This window comes from Papio anubis, chromosome 16 (assembly GCF_008728515.1).
Source record: "Papio anubis isolate 15944 chromosome 16, Panubis1.0, whole genome shotgun sequence".
In the NCBI taxonomy this organism is placed as follows: Eukaryota; Metazoa; Chordata; class Mammalia; order Primates; family Cercopithecidae; genus Papio; species Papio anubis.
Genome location: NC_044991.1, coordinates 46,162,095 through 46,189,164, shown reverse-complemented (window position 1 = coordinate 46,189,164; position 27,070 = coordinate 46,162,095). Strand labels below are relative to the sequence as shown.

At 38.5% G+C, this 27,070-nt stretch overlaps 1 long non-coding RNA gene across 1 annotated transcript; it reads right to left on the bottom strand.

The window, feature by feature from the left end:
- Nucleotides 1–7,115: 7,115 nt before the first annotated feature.
- LOC116270790 lies at nt 7,116–22,096 on the bottom strand. Its single transcript, XR_004179019.1, has 3 exons — nt 21,448–22,096; nt 12,489–12,587; nt 7,116–7,181 (listed from the first exon to the last, which is right to left on the bottom strand). It is a non-coding gene; the product is annotated as an uncharacterized LOC116270790 (long non-coding RNA).
- Between the last annotated feature and the right edge of the window lie 4,974 nt (nt 22,097–27,070).

Here is a 27,070-nt window from a genome sequence, read left to right as displayed (position 1 = left end):
AACGAAGCCACTCTTAATCAGAACAGTAGAGAGGGTTTCAGCTCAGAACATCCAGAGTGGGAAAAGAAAAATAAAGGGGCAGGGCAGAAAGCAGCACAGTCCATCTACCTTGTAATAGAAACATAAAACTCATTAAAAAAATGAAGAAAGAAAGTGCATTCTTGGTTTGTGTCCATCAGGTAAGAAGCTTGGAAGTTGTCACTCCAGCCTAACAAGTAAAAAACTGGAAACTGAAAATCAACAACTCTTCTTAGATATCAGAGAATTGAGGTCACAGGACAAATTGCTGTCCTAAAAATTGAAGAGACAGCCAAGCAGATACAGAAAATTATAATTTACCAGAGCACAGATTCACAAACAGAAACTGCCGTTCATGAGAACCAGTACCAGGGTAGAAAAGCCAAAACTGTCATTGATGAATTGCTGGAGGCTTGGTGAGAATAGATCAGAGAGGTAAAAAGTCCACGGGGACCCAACCTTAGATGACACTTATGCTTTTGTAAGTTTTTTCTCTAGGAGCACTACTGGGTACTCAGTAAAGACTGGAGAAATATCCCTTCATGCTTCTCAGCATGTAGCCAGTTTGAAATACTCTAGAACATTCTGTTCTTAACAAGTCCTGCCTTTAAGAAAAACCATTTGAGCCCCCGCCTGATGGAGGTAGCTTGGAGAGTGCTGAACATAGAGAATGATTGGACTGTGGGGGTCAGCTGACCCATTTTAAAAATTTTCCAAAACAGAACTAAACCTTTGTTTTTTAAGCCAATAAGTGACAATCTAGAGTTTTGATTTGAGAAACACTGAAGCTAAAGACAATCTCAAGGGTAAGTGTGGCATGATTAATTAGCCTATCTACCATGAACAAGAGGAAGCATTGTCATTATATTTGGCAATGGTGAGACCTTAGCATAGTGATGTCCATTAGAGATTTTCTGCACTGTCCAATAAAATAGCTATTAGCACTAGTGGCCATTGAGTACCTGAAGTGTGGCCAGTGCAACTAAGAAGTTGATATTTTACATAATGTTGATTTAGTTGTGTATGAATCATGCCTGCCATATTGATCAGCATAGCACATACCCTATTTGCATGCATATTCTAGATTTGGTGGGGTGAAACAAAGAGCACCTGGATCCTGAGAAGAATTTTTAACCAGTTCTTCCTTCCTTTAAAAAAATTACTCAAAAGTAAATATTTATAACATGATTCTTTTGTGAGCATGGCCTATTTCTTGAATTTCTCAAGACTGTAGGGTGAGGAAAGTATGCCTAATAGTTTTAGGCTTCAAAATATAATTTAGTAAAGATTAACAAAAGTCATGATTTTAAAGGTATAATCTACTATACTGAGACATTATCCCCTCTACAAAGTGTTGATTTTAGAATTTACCTAAAAGCAAACACCAAGATAAGGGTTTGAGGGGGGATGTATTTGGTGATGTGATTTGAAGAAGCACAAGGAAGAAGAAGGAGGGCCAGTGAAGGGTAGATTAATGGGTAAGCCATTTCTGTAGGTAACTGAGGTTCAATCTTATTGAGACCTTCAGAGAGATTGTACAAAGTATACTTATCATTGATCCCCCAGGAACTGAAGAAGAAGGGGTATTTATCTATTTACTCATATGGCCAATTAGTTAAAAGGTAACCCTGAGGAACATTAATATCCCAGAACTTTCAGCGTTTTGAATCAGAGCTGTTTATTTGCCAAAAGACCTCAAACAGAGGTAGACATGGAGGCTTGAGTAGGAAGCTGCCTACATGGTCAGGAATTGACCTCCAGAGCTGCAGATGACCTCCAGGGTAACCACAGTATTTGCTAAAATGTTCAAGAATATCGTAAAACTCATCCTTGGTCTCATTGAAGGAGCTAGTCTTCCTTCAGTATAAATACCTAATCAGAATATAAGCAAACTATGAAATAGGAAGCTCTTTCTCTCTCCTTATTTCAGAGTCACAATGTCCAATTGACCTCATAGTTCTTTGTCCTCTTTCCAATAGGAGCTCAATGTGTTCAGGCTCCCCTGGTATTTCCTCACTCACCTTAGCCCACATTACCAGCAGTACACGGCGCCTCACTTACAGTCTGCTCTTACTAAATTGTCCATGCTCCTGATTATGTTGCTACATCCAAATGCATTGTTTTCTGGCTCATTATTACAGGATTCTGATATTAGATGTGAGAAGAGCTATACTGTCACTATAAGCATTCATAATCAGTGATATCCCTCAAGAATATGAGTTCTAATTAAGAAAAGCCAACCATAGAAAAATCTAGAAATGGTGAGACTTCATCCATTAAAACAGGTCAGTAGAGATGCTAGCTGGGCCCTGGAATAAACATTGTCTCTTGCCTACCCAATGTCTATTGCCCTCTCTGTCCTCTTTCATCGTATTTCAGAATCATGATTTCTCAAGATATAGACACACCAGGAGCCCAAGAAAGATAAACTTCTACCCTAGTTTTCAGGGGCAAATCATGATAGGTCTAGACCTGTTCTTGTCCAACACACAGTCCCTTGCTTCTTGTAGTGCTGGAGTGCTTTATATGTGCATAGATTCCATTGAGATGCACTTCAAGTGTAAATGTGAAATATCTTGTTAATAATTTTTATGTTGATTACATAGTGAAACAATAATACTTTGGATTTACTATATCATATAAATATATAAATAATTAATACAATTAATTAATAAAACATTAAAATTTATTGCACCTCTTTCTTTTTACTTTTAAAACATGGCTACTAAATTATTTACAATGTACCTATGTGGCTTGCAGGATATTTCTAATGGACAGTGCTGTTCTAAACAAATCATGATGATCTCATTTCCCATGACTAGTAATCAATTTAGGGGTGGCAATGTGACCCAGTTCTCTCAAGGAGATCTGAGAATAAATATGTGTGTGTAATTCCTGGGAAAGTGCTTATTTTCTTGTTAAAAATAAATAGTGTTGGTTGGCATGTTGCTCTGTTCTTTTACTCTCTTCTCTTACTTTGGTCTGAAACACAGATGAGATGCCTGGTGCTGTGGTAGCCATATTGTGACCGTGAGGCAAGAATAAGCCAACAAATTCAAGGAATAAGTGTAACTCAGTGTGAAAGGTATTGGGTTTGGGATGATATTGTAGAGCACCTGCATTAACACTGGACTGTGCTTCTCTTGACTTCTTGATAAGTCTCTATTAATTAAAGCTCTGCATTGCTTTCAAGGTTTTATTTACATGCAGATAAATTGTGGATTAACGGCAGAGAGCCATTCCGTCATCCTCCATTTACACTCACCATACTTAATGGCAAGCCATTTAAAGAAGGCATTTTGAAGGAGTTTTAATCTTATAAAATGGTCTTCATTCACTACTAGAGGGCAGTTTACTAATTATCTTCACTCAAGCTCTGTATTATTTCACCTCTCTATGAAGAGTTGATTCTGTATTTGTGTTTACCTAATATGTAAAATTATTTCACTATATAATCAACATTAAAAAATTAACAAGATATTTTACATTAACACTTGCAGCATATCTCAATAGAATCTTCTCACATTGCAAGTACTCTGGAACTACAAGAAGCAAGGGACTGTGTGTTGGACAAGCACAGGTCTAGACTTATCATGATTAGTTTCTAAAAACTAGGGTAAGAGCTTATCTTTCCTGAGATCCTGGTATGCCTGTTTCAGGATTAGGCTATTCCTGAAAGTGTGTGTAGCAGACATTGTTGCTATTCTGCACAAGTCTACTTTGCAGGGTTTAGAGTACCAATATCTGCTGCTACAAGCAGAAGTTGTTAACAGCTCCCAGTTACCTCCTTCTCCAAAGGGTTCCTGTTAGCCTATGAGAGTCATCTCACCCAGAAACACCTGAAAGATTCTATGTTCTCCACTTGGGGACAACCCAGAGCTAATGACTGACCTATAAGGAAGGCAAAAAATGTTGACTCTCTTTTCTCCAGTTGGACCAACTCTATGGTACCATGCATGCTCCAGAGCACCCTATGGGACCTAGGCTGGACTCCAGCTAAGACCACATCATTGCTTGGCTCCACACCATTGCCCTGTCCTGCTTCTCTCATTTCCATTATCCAGAGAGCTCTTGCTCAGTAAGTCACTTGGTCAAGAACCCTTGCCTCAGGCTCTGCTTCTAGAAAATCTGCCTGAAGGCACATTTTTAAAAGAAGTTGACACTCACTGTTATAATCCATTAATCATGAAGAAAATTTATAAGTGCAATTAATGACATTATATCAATGTTTTTAGCAGTATCCTGGAATAGCTACCAATTCTTTAAACAAATTGGTAAAACAGGAATTTTCTGCTTCAATGGGTAATTCTTCATGGATTCTAAGAATTCATGAAGCTAATCTTTATACAAGGAGGAAGGCTATTCCACTGTGTAAAAGTAACATTGTATACCAAATCCTACATAATCTTGTGTTGCTCTGAATCTTCATTTCACTTAAAAATTTAAACCATCTATAAGCAGCACATTCAAACTAAGTAAAATATCTTTGCATTAAAACTAATTTTGCTGCACCCCTAATGAAGAGAATAGAGGAACCATAGATGGAAAAGGGGTTTGGGATTGTCACAAAATTGATTTCAGGCTCGACAGGGGCATGAACTAGCAAGGATAATTCTTTGTAATTTCAGCCAGGTGCCCAGAGGAAATCAATGTGTAGATATGAAAAACATAACTCTACTTCTACTACAGAGTCAGGCACAGAATTCTGGTGGCAGAGTGACTGGGTAAGAGATTCTAATTAGGGAATGGGAAGAAAAGGAAATGAATATGCTCCCCTAAGGATCTGACTGAAGGGTGAAGTTCCCATTCATTTGCATTAGGTATTGTAGTCAAAGCTGGTTTTGTTCCATTAGTCAAGGGAGAACTATGGATATGGGCTAGATTTAAATGTGTTTTGTGTAGCATTTCCTGTGCTTTCTCTTCTTTACATTGCCCAATTACATGGAAATGCTTAAAATATTTTGAGAAAGTAGGTTATAGGTTTTATGTTCTTTGGAAAAATAAATTGCATATATCTGGAAAAAGGCAGCTCTACTGCTTTGGTCATTAACGTTATCAGTATTGTTGTGTGGGTTCAGATGAATCTATAGGCTATCTTGAAAAGATGAGAGATGCATTATCCAGAGTTTTTTTTTTACTAATTTACTTTCACACAAGCACCCCCGTGGCTGTTTTTATTCATTCAACAAATACTTTAAAGTTCCTACTATACCATGACTTAGTGTGAGACTTTGGCAAGATCTTATGACTTCACAAGAGAAAAAATATATACAAATAGAATTCCAGATCAACATTGAGAGAGTTGTATGTTAAAAGACAAACACGTGAAGTGCCCTGGGGATTAAGAAGAGAAAAGACTATCTTTAGCTACTGCTGTGACAACTGGAGGAAAAGGTGGCAAATATCTGAAATCATTATTGTAGACATCATGTTGGATATTATTAAGACAGTCTACATGTTAAGCAGAGATAAACAGGGCTATGGTTTAATGAGCTAATCTCTCTCATATACTAAAATCACTCTTCTAAGTATTTTGAGTGCTAGAAACTTTTCACAAAGACTGAAAATCCAGGAGTTATTTTTCAGAAAAATTCCAAGGATTTCAAAAAAATGACTCACTAAATAGAAAGCTCTTTACGAAAATTGCTGGAGACAAAGTCCCAAAGAAAAGAATTCTGATGACATCTATTCATTAAAAGATTTTTTTTTCCCAGCATCACTTCAAAGTGAAGAATTTCAATTTGAGGAGTCAAGGTTTTCAGGGTCAGAGGTTTCTAAAAATCATCAAAAACCAAGACAGAGAAAGAAAAAATACATAGTCACATCTCATCTCTGGATTTCTGAAACAATGAAAAATGAGAGGGAGGGTGAAGGAAGGAGAGAGAAAGGAAAAGAAAGCACAGATTTACTCATGAGTTTAGAGAAGATCTTATGCTCTTACATACTTGACCATATTTTCAAAAGAAAAGGAAAAACATTCATTAGCTTGAGGATGAAAGTAAGGTAGATATTGGAGAGAATAAAAAGATTTAACAGACATCAGAATTTTTACTTTTATAATATTTTTTGCTTTTGAGATCTGCGATAAATTTTAGGAATTTGTTTCTTGATTCTGTGTGTAGATGAGCTTTATTTTAAAGCATAAAGTTGTTCTTAGTAATCTATGTTTATATAATATTTACTGATTCATCAACTACTGGATATTTACCCTGTGCCAGGCATTGTGCTAGACATCAGGGATAGAGATAAGATTTAGTACTCACAAGTTGTAATCTAAGGTGACAAACAAATTTATCTCTCATATCAATACTAATAACACTGAATGTATAATATGTTTCATACTCTACTAAACACCATATATTGGATTTATGAAGATGGTGGGTTTTTACTATTAAATTAGATTCTTACTCTTAATAAATAGGAGCCCAGAGTAGTTAAGTAACTTGCCCATGATCCCCTCTGCTGAGGTTAGGCTCCTAACCATCACACTATTTATGTATTATTTAAGAGCTATGTTAGAGTCTCTAATTATTTTTGCAAAAGAGATGAGAAACCCTGCCTGCCTAGAGTTGGGGATAGGGGGAAGGAAGATAATTTGTTAAGGTTCTCCAACACTGGAATATTTGAGATGAATCTTAAAGAATGAGTGACTGGGGGCAATGAGAAGAGCCTATGCAGAAACACAGCAATAAGAGCAAATAGTTAGCTCAGGATGGGACACTGAGTAAGCTGGGAAGAGAGGCAAGAGCTAAAGCTGGAAAAGCAAGCAAGATTCCAGGGAACCTGGCATGTCTTGCTTATAGGTGTTTGACATGATCGGGGAGGGTTATATATTAAGGCAAGTGCCACAAAAGTAGACTGTGAGACAAGGATTCATTCAGCTATAAATGATTTATTAAGGCAGCACTCCCAGGAGAAACTGGGTGAGGAAAGAAGGACAGGAAAGGAAAAGAGGCTAAGCAAGCATGCACTTTCAGGTAGAGTCTTGGTCTCAGTCTGATCCCATGTAGGGGCTCTGGAGTCTAGCATACATCTCAGAGTAAATTTTGCATAAAAGCAAATATTCTGGGATTCTTACAGTCCCAGAGAGATATAAACTCCCAGAGACTTCCAGTTCTCTGTGAATATGGGTGAAGCAACTCCAGTCACCCCAGGGTGGACGTCTGAAAAAGAGTGAAGAATACAGTCATTTATCAGCAAAGCAGGCAGAAACTGGGATGCTTTGAACAGGGACATGGACAGGGAACATGGACAGGGAACATCAATATCTGTCACAGCTGGTAATCCCATAACAGTCATTAGAATAGACATTCAATTAGGATGGTTGTCATTAAAATAGGCATGTCTATTCAAAGACATTTAAACTCTTGAATTGAAACATGTTAAAGTCTCCAGGAAAAAAGAAAGTTGTCTATTAAGCAATGATAGTAACACAGGCAGAGATGAAAAGCTTGTGGAATTATAGGAGATTAGGATAGAAATCAGAAGGAAGCTTAGAAATTACCCAGCCTGAGGACTATGTGGAGATGAAGAAACCACAACCAAGGAAATCACTACATTCATATAATTAGTAGAAGTTTTTTTAATTTGATAAAATTAAGTTTTAAATTTGGTAAAGTGAATGTGTTTCCATATGTGTATCCTAGGAGGTAGAAAGAGGTGGGAAGATGAAGTATCCTAGAAAAAGACTTCTCCAAAGTCTCTTTGGGCATTTTGCCTTGAAAAACCAGAAGTTTTTCCTCCTGATTCCAAATTGAGTCTATTTTGTATCCTATTACTTTCTATCCCACACCTTTAATGCTGAGGAGACATTCTATTCTAACTTAAAGTTGAAAAATGACAACATCTATCTTAATCACTGAGATTTTAATTGAATAACCATGCCTTGTCCCTTCACTGTCAGCCCAAGCATGTTTCCTAAGCTCCCTTGCAGTTTGGTGTGGCTTTGTAATTGAATCCTGGGATGTAAATAGAGACGATACACCTAGAAGCACCACTTCCAGGCCTTCCCACAAAAATATTCAGGTAGCCTTCTGTGTTCTTGTGTTCCATATGCTGGCCATAATAAAGAGAACTCCAAGAAAATGGAAAAAGGTAGGTCAACAAAATGATAAGATTCTGGATCTCTAAACTATGTAGAGCAACCCCTCCTCCCCAGCTCAACTAATCATCCCACATTGAACTATAACACGGGCAAATAAATAGTGAATATTTATTTTGGTCATTGATCTAAATCTGGACTTGATTTGCTACAGCAGTTAGCTACCCCTACTAATATGTAAAATTGGTAAGATCGATCAAACCTTATCAATCAAGTGCCTTTTGAGCCACTCTGAGGCACCAGGCTGGTATAGTGGGAAACCCAAAGATAAATAAACATGACCTTGTTCTGAAGTATTCTCCTGTGTCATAGCCAGTGAGAAGAGACATGAACACATGAGGACAGGTCAGGACAGTAGATGCTATTGGAATTACAAGCAATAATAAAACACTTCTGGTTGCATGGATGATCTTTCAAAGAAATAGCAGCTTACTAAAACCTTAAAGGATTAATCGATATTTTTATAAGTTAAGATGGTAGAGTGAGAGTCAGTCACATGTAGGGATGACTGAAGCAATGAAAGGATATGGGAGTCCTCTTGGGATGTAATCAAGAAGCATGGTAAAACAATGGAACCAGATTTTTGAGGACATTGCATTTTAAACTATATGGTTTAATCAGGTAGCTGTTACTAGATAGCAAGTGGCTCCAAAATTTAGAGACTTAAAACTACAATTTAGTATTTCTTACAGGTCTATGGTTTGCCCAAGAGAGTTTTACTGCTAAGGTACAAGCTTGGCTGATCTGACTGGGCTTGCTCATTCATCAGCATTTAGCTAAAGGGTCTGCTGGAGATTGGCTGATCTGAGATGATCTCAGCTATTACAAATTGCCCCTATTTTTTGTTTCTTAAGTTCTCCACCATGATAGCCTAGAATTATTTTTATATCAGTAGCAGGGGACAAAAGAGAGAAATCTGAAGTGCATAAGTACTTTTTAAAGTCTTTGCTCGCATCCAGTTTGCTTCTGTTCCATTGCATAAAGCAAGTCTCATGATCAAGCCCAGCGTAAGTTGGGAGGGTATACCACAGGGTATCAATAGAGAGAAGTGTGCAAAACTGGGACTATTAATGCCAGTGATATCCATAATTGGTACATGCACTCAGAGATGTGAATAAATAACTCTGAAACTGGAACCACCTGGGTTCAAATCCCAGCTGTATGATCTTAGGCATGGTATTTAAACTTTCTGTTCCTCAGTTTTCTTATATGAGAAATGGGGATAAACTATCACCTATATCATAGAAGTGTTTGAGGATCTAATAAGTTAATATATGTAAAGTGTTCATAGCAGTGCTTGGCACATGTTAAGTTCTCTCCATATACATGTTAGTTATTACCAGGTCAATTTTAGAAATTTGGCCAAGTGAATGTGTTTCCATATGTGTATCCAAGGAGGTAGAAAGAGGTGGGAAGATGAGGTATCCTAGAAAAAGACTTCTCCAACGTCTCTTTGGGCATTTTGCCTTAAGCTACTCCAGATTACAATTCCAGTTTCTTTATTAGCTGGTGGTATTTTCGTAGATAGTCAAGGCCCAATTTCTCTTGACAAAGTTAAACAGTCAACGAAGACGTTACTCAAGGCTGTTTCAATAGTGGAGAGAGGCCAGATCTGAATCTGAACGAAATATCTCTAAAACAAAAGATGAAGGGTTTTTAAGAGCTGGGGTGAGAGGGAGATCATAGGTCATCTGTGTGTGCTAATTGATTTTATCCAAATTAAAAATAACCCCTTCCCACAAGATCAGCAAATCCTCTAGTGTCTTCATGATATGAGGCAGTTTTGCAACTGGGAAATTAGCCTTCTTCCCTTCCGGAGGAACTGGGAGATAGGGGACTATCCTCCTTGATGATCACATTTGAAAGAAATGGTTCACAGGGCCTTGAGAAAAACACTCCTGGGTTGGAAAACTGGCAAGATGCTTTTAAAGGCGTTTTATATCAAACAGACAGTGAAAGGGTTTACAACTACGAGTTTTGTAAAGTAAATGCTCTAAGAAAAGGGAGATCAGGGGACTAGAGCTGAGAGGGCACCTGATGAAACTGTAGTCAAGCTGAGGGAATGTTAGGGCCTTCTTGATCAAGAAAATCTTGTAGAGTTTCTATACACTTTACCACTTCAACCTTAAACTGAGAAATTAAAAAGATTCAGTAGTTGGCCAGTCAGTAACTTTTTGTCTAACAATATTTCTTGTGGGATTTGAAGCCCGTGGTGAGTAACTACTTTAGACACTAAACAGGGCCCTGGTGAATATTCAAAATGCCTATTTCATGGCCACGGATACTCTAAACAAAAATGTTTTACATGAATCAAGAAGAGAAGGGCGTTTAAAGTTTTTAGAGCCAGTGACATTAATCAAAACAATGAGCCAAAGGAAAGAAGAGGCACTTTCAATTTCTGTAACATTTTAATATTTAGTTTGTAATGCATCTATGCAGTTCTTTCTTGGAATAACATGCTTCTTGGAGCATATTTTTATTTGGATCTGGTGGTGCAGATGGTGCAGGAAAGTGTGAGTCTCTTGGGGTGCTGAGAAAATGAGAGGGTTGGGCTGGAATATAGAATGAGGAAGAAAGACCTATTTAGATGGTAAAGGAAAAGAGGGGAACAAAAAGAAATGTTGATGATGAGGTCTGAAGGGTGAAAGACAAAGGTACCTTACAGAGTAGCATGCACAACATATTTGTCTACCTAAGCCTCCTCCACATTTATTTTGGAAAACTCAGTACCATTCCCTTATTTAGGGTAACTCTTCTTCCCTCAGTTTCCCATGGAGTAGTTCTACAGGGGATGGACAATGCTAAGACCTGAATCAACAGGAGGGTTGTGTGTGCCACCCAAGATAAGCTAAACAGTGGTGTTTAAATGATGTAGACCAAGATGGATGAGACATTGTAGAGTGGCCAATTGTCCTTTTATCCTCATGACTAAAGAGTTTTCCAACGGAATGGGGTTTTAAGAGCTAAAATCAGGACAAGCCCAGAAAAAGCAGGATACTTGGCAGTTTAGATGAAGGTTTCTGTAGCTCACAATCAATCTTATCTTGATGAATAAGGTGGAAAATTATTGTAGTCAGATTGATCAGTTTTCAAATGAAAATCACCTTATGAGAAATCTGGTAGAGATCTTTGCTTTAATACCCCTCATGCTCAAACTGATTTAGTTAAGACAAGCATATGAGTTGGGATACTAAATAAGGGATTATAATTTTAGAAAATGTGAAAGGGCACATCTAATATTCTCTACTTAAAAATAAGATTTCATAAAATTTCTCCCATTTGGCTAAAAGGTCACATCACACATTAATTATGCCATATCCTCATCTCTCTCCCTAAACTTCACAGGTACACATAGAGCACTATTAGTGAGGTATTACAGAGAATGGGAAAGAAATAGCCTAAAATGGTTAATTGCATCTACATTAGTTACTAATATATTGTATACCATCCAATTCTGCATTCAGATGGTAACAGTTCTCTAAAGCCTAAAGTCTTGGTTTGAGTTTTCCACAAAGGAAAACCGGAGACAAGAATACCAGTGGAGGTCATTTATTTGGAAGTGAGTCCCAGGGGCAAAAGTAAGGGAGTGTGGAAAGGGGATAGGGAAGAGAGAAAAGCCAATAAGGGTGTATGAATCCTCTGGTTGCTGCTGTAAAAATCTGGGGCTGAATCCCGCTGAGAATTTGAGAAATTATGTAGAAATTTCCCCACACTTATAGGAAGATGAAGATGCAGGAATACTTGTCCAGTGGCTCTCTTCAAACCCCAGTTGAAAGCTGCCCCTAAGGGTGTTAATGGCCTGAGCATTGGGGTTTTGCAGTTTGGCAATGTTTCATGGCTAAGATGCTGTACTTCACTGACCCATGCCCCACCCCAGTTGTGCAGAAATTAGTTGGGCCAAGGCAGTGAGATACAATGCACCAGAAGCATCTGTTGCAGCATCTTTCTGCGTGTAAAATATTTTCCTTATACAGTCACCCTACGGGAACCTAACATAAGCTAACGAAGACTCTTGAAGACGGTATAGGAGCATTAGGCTTATTTACTAATGATCAACTGAGGCTGAAAGAAGTTAAAGAGTGACTTAAAACCACATACGGACTCTTGGTAGAGAAAGATAAGAAACTGAAATTTCTTTCCTTCATTCTAGGGGATATCTGTTGACACTGAACGTGTGAGTGTAGCCTAACAGCCTGGAATGTGGGACAGCTGCAAATATGATTTTGATATTAATGTGGGAATTATACAAAGTTTCTCTCCTCTCATGCTTTGAAAATTATACTTAATAGAAACATTTCATTGTATAAAAACAAAACAACACGTGCTATTTGGAAATAGAAATTGCGAAGTTGAATACTGAGCACAGTACCTGCTTACTGGGAAGCATCAGGCAAAAATAAAATGCTTTAGCTTAGTTTCAGTGTCTTCATCTGTGAAGTGAATATGGCTTATTCTGTCTTGAGGTATGCTGCCGAAGGTTAAATGAAATCAATTAGGTAAAAAGCATTGTAAGTCGTAGCTACCAATGTTGTCAATATCATTAAAAGTACCACTGAAAATTTCCCCAAGTGTGACGTTTTGGAGGGTCTCTGAACCTGAGCTCCGCGTACTTGCTTTCCAGTGCCCCTCCATACTGCTGAAGACCACCATGGATACGATGAGACATGCAATAAAGATAAGGAGCAAAAGTTAGCGCGGTGGCTCAAGCCTGTAATCCCAGCACTTTGGGAGGCCGAGACGGGCGGATCACGAGGTCAGGAGATCGAGACCATCCTGGCTAACACCGTGAAACCCTGTCTCTACTTAAAAAAAAAAAAAAAATACAAAAAACTAGCCAGGCGAGGTGGCAGGCGCCTGTAGTCCCAGCTACTCCGGAGGCTGAGGCAGGAGAATGGCGTAAACCTGGGAGGCGGAGCTTGTAGTGAGCTGAGATTGCCCCACTGCACTCCAGCCCGGGCGACAGAGTGAGACTCCGTCTCAAAAAAAAAAATAAATAAATAAATAAATAAATAAATCCACAAAAATTTATTGTCAATATAACGACATATTGATTGTTTATTGACTGAACTTTAGCACATGAAAATTGTGTTTGCAAATAAATACAGACTAACCCAGCAAGGGCAATAATGGTTTGTTAAAGGGGTAAAACAAAAAGTATCTTAGACTACTGTTCAGTTTTTTGGTTACAGTGTTCCAAAGAGCCCAGTGAGCTTGCTGTGGGTTTGTGTATTTCTGTTTGACTATATAGCAGGCCCCAGAGAATACGGGATACTTTTCGTATCTTTGTTGCACGATTCCTTCCCTGGAACCCCCGAGAATGGCTTTGATTATTTACTCTCACAATATACTTGAAAAGAAGTCAGCATTATTTTGTTTGGCACATTTTTTTCTTTTTTCTTTCTGGTTTAAAATTGCTCTATTAAGTAATATGCAAAAAAAGGCTTTACCCCAGGCCAGACGGACTTCAATGAAGGAAGTTATAAAAGAGCTGAGTTAAACTCACTGTTACATCAAACTCAAACCTTCTAGGTGATAATCCCTGAAGTCAAATTTCAAACTCTTTAGTTTTTGTTAAGCAGCCTGTAGGCAACTTCACTAATAAAAGCCTCTTATCTGTACTATATATCAAAGTTCACAACAATGAATCTCCACCATTATCATATGCACAATTTATAAACAGTTTGATAAAAATACGTATTTTTTTTCTATATATTGATAGGGTGGAGTATGCATTAAACTTGACCATTGACAGCTCTTGCCAAGAACTAAAAGACCAGCAATAAAATAAATACATAAATGTAAAAATTTAAAAAAAAATACTACTGGTACATTTACGAACATGGATGATTCTCACATGTATTTTGTTGAGTGATATGGTTTGGCTGTGTACCCATGCAAAAATTTCATCTTGAATTGTAATCTCCATAATCCCCACGTGTCAAGAGAGAGGTAATTGAATCATGGGGGCCGTTTCTCTCCTTGCTGTTCTCATGATAGTAAGTGACTTCTCATGAGATCTGATAGTTTTATAAGTGTTTAGTATTCCTCCTGCATTCATTTCCTTCCTGCTGCCCTGTGAAGAAGGTGCCTTGCTTCTCCTTTGCCTTTTGCAATGATTGTAAGTTTTCTGAGGCTTCCTCAGCCATGCTGAACTGTGAGTCAATTAAAACTTTTTCCTTTTACAAATTACCCAGTCTCAGGCAACTCTTTATAGCAGTGTTAGAAAGAACTAATATATTGAGTGAAAAAAAATAATGAGACAAAAAGAGCTCATGTTGTATGACTCCATTTATATGAAGTTCAAGACCAGGTAAGACTAATCAATGGTGATAGAAAGCAGAGAGTGGCTATCTCTGGGTGAGTGTATACTGGGTGGACCTTAGGGAGCTTTATGAGATATTAGAAGTGATCTACATCCTTATCTGGGTGATAATTATGAGGGTTGCATATATACATAAAATCATGAAACTGTACACTTAAGAATCCCAGCTTGTACACTTTATTGTATGAATGTTACATTTCAGCTTAATTACAGACACACACACACACACACACATACACAAACATGCACATGATGAGGGACCCAGGTAGTAAAGAGTAGGTTATTTTAAAAACAACTAGTTTAGTGGTTCTCAAATTTATCTGTGAATAAGAAGTCACCTGGAGAGCCTGTTAAGAATACAGATTTTATCTGGGCGTGGTAGCTCAAGCCTGTAATTCCAGCACTTTGGGAGATGGAGGCAGGCAGATCACTTGAGGTCAGAAGTTCCAGACTAGCCTGACCAACATGGCAAAACCCCTTCTATACTAAAAATCAGTGGGGCGTGGTGGAAGGCGCTTATAATCCCAGTTACTTAGGAGGCTGAGGCAGGAGAATCACTTGCACCTGGGAGGTGGAGGTTGCAGTGAGCCAAGATCATGCCACTGCACTCCAGCCTGGGTGTCAGAGCCAGACTCCATCTCAAAAAAGAAAAAAATAAAGAAAAGAAAAAAGAAAAAATACACAATTTTAGGCTGCTTCTTTGACAGATTTGGCCTCTGAGAGTAGGGCCTAGGGATGAGTACTTTAATTTTTTTTTAAATATGCACTCCAAAGTGATTACCACATGATCAGTCTGTAATTGTCTACATGTGGCATTTAGGAAGCAGAGTTAGTCTAAATATGGATTATGATGTGTGTTCAGAGATCCTTTCCATTGAGGGGCAATCTTAAAGTGACCAACAATGTGTTGGTCACTGTAAGAAGCCCAGGTTTCCCAAGTAATGTTTTATGTCCCTCACGACTCTGTACATCACCTTTTCTGACCCCCATGAGCTTCCTTTCCATCTCCATCTTCCAAAACACTCCACTGTACCTGCAGAATCCCCAGTCATAAGTAAAATCCCCTATAACCACACCCTTTCCTGGGAATATTCCCTTCACTTCTTGTTCTAGCTTAGCACTTAGCTTCCTTTGTAGATCAACTGATGGTTGCTTTTCTTCTCACACTGTCAGTGCCAGCTACTCTGAAGATGGGGTGGGTGTCCTGCTTACTCTTCAGTGTGATCTCTGAGTCATCTCCCAAATTCCTCTCTAAACACCGCTCCCTACAACTTAGTATCCCAGGCCACTGCCATATTCCTCCTCCTGCTACTCCCCACTTGTTGCAATTATCTGTCAACTCAATGGCTTGTGGACTCTGTTACTTGGACGTTTTAGCTCCTAGACATCTGTCAGACTCCATTTCTAATGTCTTGGTGATTCGGTTTCTTATTTCTCTTGCCATACTATTGCCCTGCACCCTACTTCACTCACATTGAGTCTTCATACCTGAGATACTATCATTGCCAATAACTGTACCCCCTCCATCCTCTCGGGGTCAAACATCTCCCACTACCACTACCACCACCACACCTTCCTTCTCACTCCCTCTGATACACCACCTGTGTAGTTCTTAAATGCCACTGAGAACTCCAAGCAACTGATGCTATCACCTCTTCTTAGTCCCTCAAAACCATACAAAATTATCTTTCTCCTTATCCATCTTAAATTCTGCAGCCAGCCATTATAATCACATTTTTGTCAAAAAACAACACTTTGCTCAAGTACTTGTGACACTAAGCCATAGCCTTTGCTAAATCCAACTTTCTGTCTGCCCTATACTTGGTCACCTAGAGCTGAAAGTGGCTGGAAGAAAAAAAAACATACAGCCATGATTGTTTGTCTCACATTGACTTACTATCATCAACCTCAAGAGGATCTTACCACTATATGGTACTTACATTTTCCCCAGTCTATTTATTTATTCTCCAATCTCCTAGGCAACTATTTCATACGTTTTAATCTCTGCTCTACTCCTCCACACCTCCCTCCTCATCCTCAATCTCAGATGATGGCTCTGTTTTCTATTTCATAAAGAATATGGAAATGTGCCTAAGAACACTCCTGCAGTTTCACTGCCACTTGTCCCTGCTTAGTTCCATCCATGCCCTATATTTGGTTTCTCTCCTATTAGGATCTCAGCATTGCCCATACTTCTAGCTAAGAGCAATCCCTCCATTTGTCCACCAGATTTCATCCCTTTCTCACTTTCTAAAGATGTCAGTCCAGAAATTCTCCCACTCTCATCATTTTTTTTTAATTGGAATTTTCCCAACAACATGCAAGCACTTTTCCATTCCTAACGCTATCTAGTCATTACCTCATTTCTTACCTTCCCCGTATAGCTTATCTCTTTGAGAGAGTTGCCTAGTGCAGTCTTCTATTTGCCTCTTTCATTCCCTCTTGAGCCCACTCTGATCAATGTTGTCCCCATGACACCACTAAAACTGCTTCAATCAAGGCCATGAATGATTTTTTCCACATTTACAGATCTCATTGTAAATTTATTCTAATTTCTTGTTTTACTTACTCTTTCAGCAGTAGATGATCAGCTTCTCTCTTACTTGAAATGTCTTCTCTATTTGGCTTTCTGAGTACCATAGAGATTATCCAATAGGTATTTAAAATAAATTTATTAAAAGCTGAGTTATTATTATTTGACTGAAAACATTCTCATTTGCAATCTTCTTCATCTCAGCAATTCTCAGGCTAAAACTCTTGGTATTATTCTTGACTCCTCTGATAAACTTTCATCAGATAAACCTCTTCCATCAGATCAACCATATCTGATGAACAAGGAAATTCTATTGGTGCCCATTTGAAGTATATCCAGGATTTGAGAACATCACATCTTCTTCACTGTTAGCATTTTGGTTAAAGCCACCATTATCTCTTACCTGGATGATTGACAATGTCTTCCAACCAGTCTCCCTGGACCCCTTTCATACAGTGGCTACTCTTGCTGATTTGGTTAAATATTTCTGGTCAGATCACATCATTCCTCTGCTGAAGCTGATGTCTCCCTCTTTACTCAGAATGAGATCCAATGCTCTGATCATGACTCACAAGGCCCCAGACAGTCCATCTTTGATAGCCTCTCTAACTGCATCACCTTCTGTTTCCAGTCCTGTTTTCACTCCAGTCACACTGGGTTCCTCACATCCAGGCATCACTGACTCAGGGCCTTTGCCTCAGATGTTCCTTCTCCCTAGAACTTTCATTCTGAGATCAGCATGGCTTGCTCATGTCCATCCTTCATATCTTTTCTCAAATAGTTTCTCTCAATGAGGACTTCCTTACTAAACTTATCTAAAATTGTAACCCTTGTATTTCCAACATATATTCCTATTTTTTCTTTTCTTTTCTTCTTATCATTTTTTTCCTCTAGAATTTTTTCCTTCCTTATTTGTCCTTTCTACTAGTTTTGGGTTTTATGAAGGCAGGATTTGGTATGTGTTTTGTTTACTACTATATTCCCAGCACCTAGAACACTGTCTAGCACACAGTAGGAACTCAATAAACACTTAGAACCATGTGAATCAATGGTTAAGTGAATGCAGGGGATGCCGGACTTTTACTTCTTAAGATATGAATATTTTATTCCATAAATACAAACTAAATGTGGATCAGCTTCTCTTATGTTTAAGCAATCACATCCTACTCTTAATATATACCATGCTTATGATCAACTACAATTCCCAGCTCTTTTTCATGTGAACTCCTGCCAAGCCAGGAGTTCCCTATTATGTATTCATAGAAATATTTTTAAATTCCCACACATGGCCCTTTATAAACTTCATCTTGTTATTACAAACTCAACAGCCCAAGTCTGCCAAGAGATAATTCTGGATCTTGATTTTGCTATATCTTACATTACCATTAGCTTCTAGCTTTGACAACTGTTTTGTTTGACCTTATTTTTATTTATTGTAATGATTAATCAGATAGGACAAATTAAAACAATCCTGTGGGCTATCAGAAGAGAAGTTGGGACAGACTGCATCTTTCAAAAACAGCTGCACCCAGTGAATGTTCTTTTATACTGTGATGCTACTACCCCTTATTGCAATATTAGGTCTAATTTCCCTTCCCTTTAAACTGAAGACTCTTAAAACTGCCTCAATCAATAAAATAGGGTAGAAGCAACTCTTTATGACTTCTGAAAGTTAAATTAATGGCGACATTACTTCTGGCTGGTTTTTCTTTCTTGGGACATGCACCTTGGGACCCTGAGCTGACAGGTAAGAAGTTTGGATACACTAAGGCCACAGTGCTGGAGAAATCACGTGGACAGACCACACAGAGATAGAAATTAAAGCCTGAGGCACCTCAGATGTTCAAGCCCCTAGCGGTTTACGTTTCTGAAGCCCTGGCACTAGACATGTAAGTGATGAAGGCATCAAGATGACTCTAGCACTGCAACTTCATGAGGGACCCTGAGCCAGAACCACGTCACCGAATTGATCCTGAATTCCTGACCTACGGAAACCATGAGAGATAAAAGAACAATGATTGTAGTTTTAAGCCACTCATTTTTTAGATGATCTGCTACAGAGCAATGGTTGACTAACACCTATTGTTGTAGAATGAGCTGCCTGGTGATCAGGAAGTAAAAGAGAAGAGGTGAGACTTTACACACTATCTTTTATAGATTCTCATGCCCACAGTATCTGATCCCATGTTTCATAGTTTGATACATCTGATTATCAACTCCTCCTTCTGTGGGAGAAATAAATAACAGGGTGCAGGTACACAGTTGAAATACTGTTGTGGAGAGTGGCGGACTCTACTGAGTTAGGTCTTGAGGGCTATATATCAGAAACACTCAAGGTGTGGGAGAGCTCTAATATTCTCTGAGGGGAAACACAATTGATTTTCTTTAAGCATGTGCTGAGTAGCAAGTCTTCAAAACACAGACTCTTTGGGGTAAACAAGAACAATGGTTTAAGTGAATTGAGATAGAATGAAGATGACTAGAAAGCAGGCTTTGGGAAGTTGGCACAAGAATGGAGATAGGCTTTGATTCACGATTTTGCTTTGACAGGTCCCATTTGTCATTTATTTGAAGAAAATGTGAAGAAACAATTGTTTTGCATGGTGTCGAAATCTCTGTTGATACAAGCTCCTTTTCTGCATTCACCAAGTCCTCTGTGCTCACCAGCTTTGGGTTTGATTTGCCAATGGGAGGACACTTTTAAGCTCTAAGGCAGAATGTTACCTTTCCATATCTTTTCTCCAAATTTACATGCTCACATTTGAGTGAAAAAAAAAAAAAAAACCCTCAAATTCTTTCATTTACTCCACTAATGTCTCATATATTGCACTCTTTGGAGTGATAATATTTTATATGGGATTTCAATGGATTCTTCTAATGTTGTCTTTTGATTTTAGGCAACCTGGGTTCATTTAAAGGCACAAACCCTATCTCAAATTCTTCATTTAAGATACTGGCTTTATCTCTGTTCCTTTGCTCCTATCATTGTCATTATACCATTGTTTTTATATTAATAGCTTTACCAACTTAAACTGTAGATATTCTAAGTTTTTGCTCTTCAAGAATAGAGTAACTTATTAATGTTGTCTTTTCCCAACACCCCTCTTTATGATTTCCTAAACTGATTTTAATCATAATGTCTGAAATTTTCCCTTTTGGGGAGTATATAGAGTAAAGAAAATTAGCCATGATTGGGTTTAAATGAATGTAATCAGATTATTTTTTAATGAGCTATGAAGGGTTGTCTCCCTCTTATTTCTCGTTTTCCTATAGAGTCGGACCATGCAAAAAATGCACACAGAACCCGTAGCCAAAAGAGAAGCAGATCACAGTGTTGTTAATTTCTGGAACTTAAGTTTTGGACAATTTAATCCCATATTTAAGTAATATCTGAGCTGTTTTTAGTTCTAGGGCCAATAGGTGGTGTCACCCATGTCTTACTCAGAATCTGAATGATATCATTTGACATTTTTACTTCTTTCTGCAATGAAGTGATTCTAATACTTCCTCTCCAGTAGGTCACATGGGCGAGGATGGTGCTTCTCTCTGGAAAGCAGGCCTAGGGCTCCTGCAGATATGCTCACAGTATGGTATCAAGTAGAATGAACTTCCTGGTGATCAGGAAGTAAAAGAGAATGGGTGAGACTTTACACCCTGCCTTTTGTAGATTCTCATGCCCACAATATCTGATCAAATGTTTCATACTTTGATACATCTGATTATCAACTCTTCCTTCTGTGGAAGAAATAAATAACAGAGCAGAAAGAGACCAGAAAGTCCTTTGTGGGCATTCCTTTTGAGTGGGAAGAATGGGAGAAATTACCTTGGAGTAGGCCAGTATGGCTAAATGAGTACTGGAGCCTATCATCCTTCATTTGCACCATCTTCCCTAGACTCTATTTCCTCTTAACCAATTATGTCTAACAGCTGGGTCAATATTTGAACTTGATTGTGGCTGATATTTCAGGACAACTATATCAAGCCACCACCCCAAGACTTAGTGGTTTAAAATAATAACCATTCATTTTCTCTTGTGAATCTCAAGGTCAGTGGGGGTGGTTCTTGTCAGGCCTCTGAGCCCAAGCCAAGCCATCGCATCCCCTGTGACTTGCACATATATACACCTAGATGGCCTGAAGTAACTGAAGAATCAGGAAAGAAGTACAAATGCCCTGCCCTGCCTTAAGGGATGACATTCCACCACAAAAGAAGTGAAAATGGCCGGTCCTTGCCTTAAGCGATGACATTATCTTGTGAAATTCCTTTTCCTGGCTCATCCTGGCTCAAAAAGCTCCCCCACTGAGCACCTTGTGATCCTCACTCCTGCCCACCAGAGAACAACCCCCCTTTGACTGGAATTTTTTTTACTTACCCAAATCCTATAAAATGGCCCCACCCTTATCTCCCTTTGCTGGCTCTCTTTTCGGACTCAGCCCGCCTGCACCCAGGTGATTAAAAAGCCTTATCGCTCACACAAAGCCTGTTTGTTTGGTGGTCTCTTCACACAGACATGCATGACAGTTCTGGTGATCTTGGCTGGGATCACTTATGCATCTGCAGCCAACTGGTGGGTCAGCTAGAGGCCAGCTGGTCAGGATGACCTCAAATGGGATGACACTACTTTCTTCCAGATATGTCTCGGTTGTCTCCATCAGATAGCGTGGGCATGTCTTCATGGTTACCGCCAGGGCAAGAAAGTCTCTGCACGCATCCCATCTCTTCTTGTTTCATTGGCCAAAGCAACTCACACAACTAAGCCCAGATTCAAACTGGGAAGAGAATACACACTTATAGAACAGGGAGAATTCAGGGATCCTATTAGTTGGGACTATGAATGCAACCAAGAGAAGCAATGTATCAGGAGAGTCATGGCATTAACTTCTTGATTCTGATGTCACCCCCAAAGAACTTTCTGTAATAATGGAAATGTTCTGTACCTACGTTGTTCAAAATGGTAGCCACTAGCTAGCTACCTATGACAACCTAAATTTAACTTTGATTTAAATAAAAGTGAGAAAACGAGTTCCTTAGTCACAATAGCTGCATTTTAAGTCTTAATAGCTAGCAGTATACTAATAACTATTTCTAATATTTTACCTTAAATCAGTGAGGTGAAAAATTGTGCACCTACAATTCTCTATAGTAGGTTAAAATGGGACATTAATTTGCTATATTTTTGGCATGTTTGTGTCCTATTGGGAAGTGACTTAAATTGATTAGGTCACGCTCAGCCAGTTTATTCTTCTGGGGAACCTGTAGCAGCTTACTGTAATGGAGAACGTGATATATCTCCTCTCCACAGACCTGCTAAAAAATTGCAATGAAGCCAAGTTTCAGACCTTGCTCTGTCTCACCTGTAGACATTTATTAGCAAACAGGCTTGAGAGTCTGTTTGAGACATACTCTGCTCTGCAGGATCAATCAAGACACTGTCTCTACTTTTAGGTATGTTTTTCAGCTTTATTAACTTGTAATTCTATATATTCAAGGCATACAATATGATGTTTTGATATACATATGTATTGTGAAATTATCATACCAATCAAACTAATTAACATAGCCATCACCTCATATAGTTACTTTTTGGTATGAATGTGTGTTGAGAATGCTTAAGATCTACTCTCTTAGCAAATATCAAGTATATTATATATTACTATTAACTATAGTCACTATGCTTTACATTATGTTTCCAGGACTTATGTATCATGCAACTGACCAATATCTGCCTATTTTCCCCATCCCTAGACCCTGGTAACCACCCTTTTACTTTTGTTTCTATGAGTTCAGCTTCTTTAGATTACACATGTAAGTGAGATCATGCTATGCTTGCCTTTCTGTGCCTGGCTTATTTTACTTAGCAAAATGTCTTTCAGGTTTCAGGTTCATCTATGTTGTTACAAATGATAGAATTTCCTTTCAGTTTTTTGAGAGAGAGAGACAAAGGTCTCACTATATTACCCAGGCTGGTCTGGAGTCAAGCTATCCCCCTGCTTTATCCTCAGAAGTAGCTGAGACTACAGACATGGCACTGTATCTGGCTTTTTATTTTATGACAAAATTTATGTTTTCCAAAAGTCTGTTATATTACTGTTTTGTTTAAAGTTTTTCCAGCAAGTTTTAGTTTTAAAACATAAATGTTGGAACATGCAGCAAATGTAATTTTTGTTAATAAGAAATTGTAATCTTTTGTGGATGGTAATACATGATCAATTTTTGTAAAGATGTTAAGAAAAACTGGGAAAATGGTGTATTTTTTGTTTACAGATTATATATTTCCCTTCAAATTCCAGCTTTTATTTTATATTATTTAAACTCTTTATGCATTTATTTATCCCTTGTGTTCCTCATCTAGCAAAGGCTGAAAAACTAATGAAGGCTCCTTCATTGGTTGCCATTTTGTCCATTTCATCTTTAAACTTTTTAATTGCCGGGCGCGGTGGCTCACGCCTGTAATCCCAGCACTTTGGGAGGCCGAGGCGGGCGGATCACAAGGTCAGGAGATCGAGACCACGGTGAAACCCCGTCTGTACTAAAAATACAAAAAATTAGCCGGGCGCGGTTGTGGGCGCCTGTAGTCCCAGCTACTCGGGAGGCTGAGGCAGGAGAATGGCGTGAACCCGGGAGGCGGAGCTTGCAGTGAGCCGAGATCGCGCCACTGCACTCCAGCCTGGGCGACAGAGCGAGACTCTGTCTCAAAAAAAAAAAAAAAAAAAAAACTTTTTTAATTTATGCATTTGGCAAGCTGTGATTTTATGCATGCCATTTTATGACTGCTAAATTTACATTGTGAGTGTATATTTTAACAATAAAACATGACATTTTAATTTGAATCATCCTTCATTCAGCAAGAATGTAAACTTTTGGTAATTTACTATTAATATTATTCAGAAAGGGTACAAGATTGATATGATTTCTTAAGACTTGCATACTTAAGACCTTATTTTTCTTCTGTCCAAAGAATGGTGATTTGACTGTGTATGAAATTACTGGATTACAATCCTTTTTGTTTTTTTCTTGACTCTGCTTCATTATCTCCTGACATTTCTTTCCCTTTTTTTTTTTTGAAGTAATTTGTGTTTTCTTACCATGTCACTGTTGGATTTTTTTTTTCTGTGTTTTACTAATTCAAAAATGCATCCATAGTTGTCAAGTTGCAACGTTTTTCCTTATTGTTTTTGTTTGGTTGTCTGTTGGAATGTGTGAGCTATTTTAGCCAGCATACTTGATTACTTTCTTGAACTCTTTTCTCTTTTTCAAAAACTTAGATCATTATTGTCTTTGGTTCTGGTTTTCCTTGTTTTGTCTCATCAGGTATGCCTATAAGTCTTAAGCTATTTTTTATCCCCTAACTCTTTATATTTAATTTTATACCACATTGTTTTTGTCTCTTTTTTTCCTTTCAGTTCTGAGAAAAATATCTCAATTCTGACCTTCACAGTCTCTGCCCCATCATGGACTACATTTTCAGCAATGCTGCGTCTGTTTTATCTTAGCTCTAGTGAGGACTTTAATTGGATTTTACAATGTCAGTGTCCTTAAAACCCTTCCCTATCTCCTCAGTTACCTTCATCTCAGCTCACTGTTTTGTACCTTACCCTGAGGTTATATATTCATCTTCATTATTTTTTCTTATACCTTTCTGTTTCTATTTTATACAGAAGAAGACATGTCTTCTGTGTTAATAAGACTCAGACGTTCAATCAACGGTGTTTGCTGAACATCTATTTTGTGCTCAGGGACACTTTTATTAGGCACAGACATTATACAAAATAATCACCCAAACAATTGTATACTGAGAAAATCATAGGGTGCCCTGAAAGGATGTAACAGGAGGCCCACTTTAGTCTAGGGGGTGAGGAAGGGACTCCTTGGGCAGTTACCAGTTGAACTAAAACCTGAAGAAAGAGCAGAGGGAACCAGTTACAGGGAGGTAAGGGAGAGGCTGGATGCTCAGCAAAGCATACAGCATGGCCCAGGAAGCCAAAATGTTGCCTCCTTCCATATACACATCTCCGAGATTTCATGAAATCATCTCTGCCTTAATCGGTACAGATTTTTATTTTATTTTTTATTTTTTAAGGAGATCCTGTATTACTGTTTTCTGCTTGCGTTGAGAGAAGTTTTTCTCTGGACCCTGGTCAGGGCACAGGGCCTGTGGATCAGCCAGAGCTCATCTGCCAACTTTGGTGACAATGGAAACCCTCTCTCATGTCAAAGCTGAACTGAGTTAGTGCCAGTGTGTGTAGTTTCCAGTGCAATCATACTATCGAAGCGTGTTCATCTAGTATGACATTGCTGGACTAGGCGATGTCTTCTGCTATGCAAATTGCCTGATGTGCCTCTCTTACTAAAGAATACCCAGGCACGGAAGGGCTGCCAGCTTTCTTCGCAGGGAGGGGGAGTTTAGATACCAAATTCTGAGTCAGGGTCAAGCTGTTGAAAGGCATGTTTGTGTTCATGTTTCCCAGCCAATAGAGCTGCTTTGCCTCGTGAACAATGACTTCATAGAGAGAGAACATTCTTTCCAAATTCTGAAACTACATTACTCAGCACTCCTTGTTTTTGGGTGATGTGATCAGTTTCTTTTATTTTAGTTGTTTTATCATCTGTTCATTTGCATGTGTTTTTGTGGTAGGTAAGAAGTTGTAACAAGATGCTGTTTTAAACCAGAAGTCTTATAACTGAGAACATGTGGTATTTGGTTTTCTGTTCCTATATTAGTTTGCTAAGACTAATGTCCTCCAGCTCCACTCATGTCCCTGCAAAGGACATAATCTCATTCTTTTTCTTTAATGGCTGCATAATATTCCATGGTGTATATGTACCACATTTTCTTTATCCAGTCTATCACTGAGGGACATTTAGGTTGACTCCATGTCTTTGCTCTTGTGAACAGTGCTGCAATGAACATAGACATGCATGTGTCTTTATAATAGAACAATTTATAACCCTTTGAGTATACAACCAAAGTAATGGGATTGCTGGTCAGCTAAATGATAAGATGCTAAGACCACATGGATGCATAGAGGGGAACAAAACAAACTGGAACCTATCAGAGGCTGGAAGGTGGGAGGAGGGAGCAGATCAGAAAAAAATGACTGTTTGGTACTAGGCTTAATACGTGGGTGAAGAAATAATCTGTACAACAAACCCCCATGACACACATTTACGTGTTTAACCAAAATGCACATGTACCCATGAACTTAAAATGAAAGTTAAACAAGTAAAATAGAAGTTTTTGTATGTGTTTTTGCTCTGTGAAAGTTCCTGGAACTAGTTGATTTTAAAACCAGTCTTTGGGCAAGTTAAAATGTCTTTTAACAGCAGAAAGGAAAAGCATGCACGAAGGTCCGGTCAGTATTCTTTATTAACTAGTTCTTTGATTGTCTAGTATGAATCTGCAGGGATTTGGGTAATATAGAGAGAAGGTGAAGAGAGAACATTGATCTGTGTATGAGGATTCCCAGCTCTGACATTAAATGTGACCTTCCTTGAGTCACGTTCCCTCTTTGCCAATGGAAGAACCAGACAAGTCCATCTTTTTCAAGTTGCTCTGTACTATCCTAAGTCCTTGCCACTCCAAGTGTACTCCTGCACCAGCGGCATCATATCACTCAAGAGCTCATGAGAAATCCAGATTTCAGGCCCCACTTTAGAGCTATTAAATCTGGACCTGAGTTTTTAACAAGAGTCCAGTGATTCCTATACTTGTTAAGGTTTGAGGAGCTCTGATTCTGTGTGAGTCTGTGATGCTAGAGGGCCCCTCATAGGAAAGCCAGGGGATATGGAAGAGGGAAAAAGAAGGGTGTTGGATGAGGGAAAAAGCAGGGTGTTAGAAGAGGATCTTTCTTCACTGTACTCTCTCCAAACTGCTTCAAACAGGCAAACCTCTTTTTTGCCTTTCTTTTCTTTTTAATAGATTAGTAGTGCTCATATATTTCCTTTTGGGAAAGACAGGTCCTTCTGCAAATAAGAAAATTGTTTGGCTAGGGTATCATCAACATTATTTCAGCCCAAAAGCTTCACAAATACACTTTCAAAGGCAAGAGGAAGGAAGGCAAATTTATTATAGCTTCAGAGGAAAATAATTAATACA